We start from the raw sequence: 225 nt of genomic DNA, 5'->3' as shown, positions 1-225 counted from the left end.
ATTGTAATTTGCAGGAAGAATTCCTAGGTTACAAAACCTGAACCCTGTAGACAACATAAAGTTAATGCTTCGTTTACAGCAGAAATAGGCAACACATCAAGAAATGGCAAGAAATAGATTAAAAATGAAGATAATTACAGCAAATTTTACAGGAAACAAAATAGCTCCATTATTACTTTACTGAGCAAAGTGCTTGCAGCCTGTGGGCACAGAAAGCACTCTTTC

Source organism: Apaloderma vittatum, unplaced genomic scaffold (assembly GCF_000703405.1).
Source record: "Apaloderma vittatum isolate BGI_N311 unplaced genomic scaffold, ASM70340v1 scaffold9494, whole genome shotgun sequence".
Classification (NCBI taxonomy): Eukaryota; Metazoa; Chordata; class Aves; order Trogoniformes; family Trogonidae; genus Apaloderma; species Apaloderma vittatum.
The sequence above is the reverse complement of the archived record's forward strand: the minus strand, read 5'-3'. Positions refer to the sequence as shown.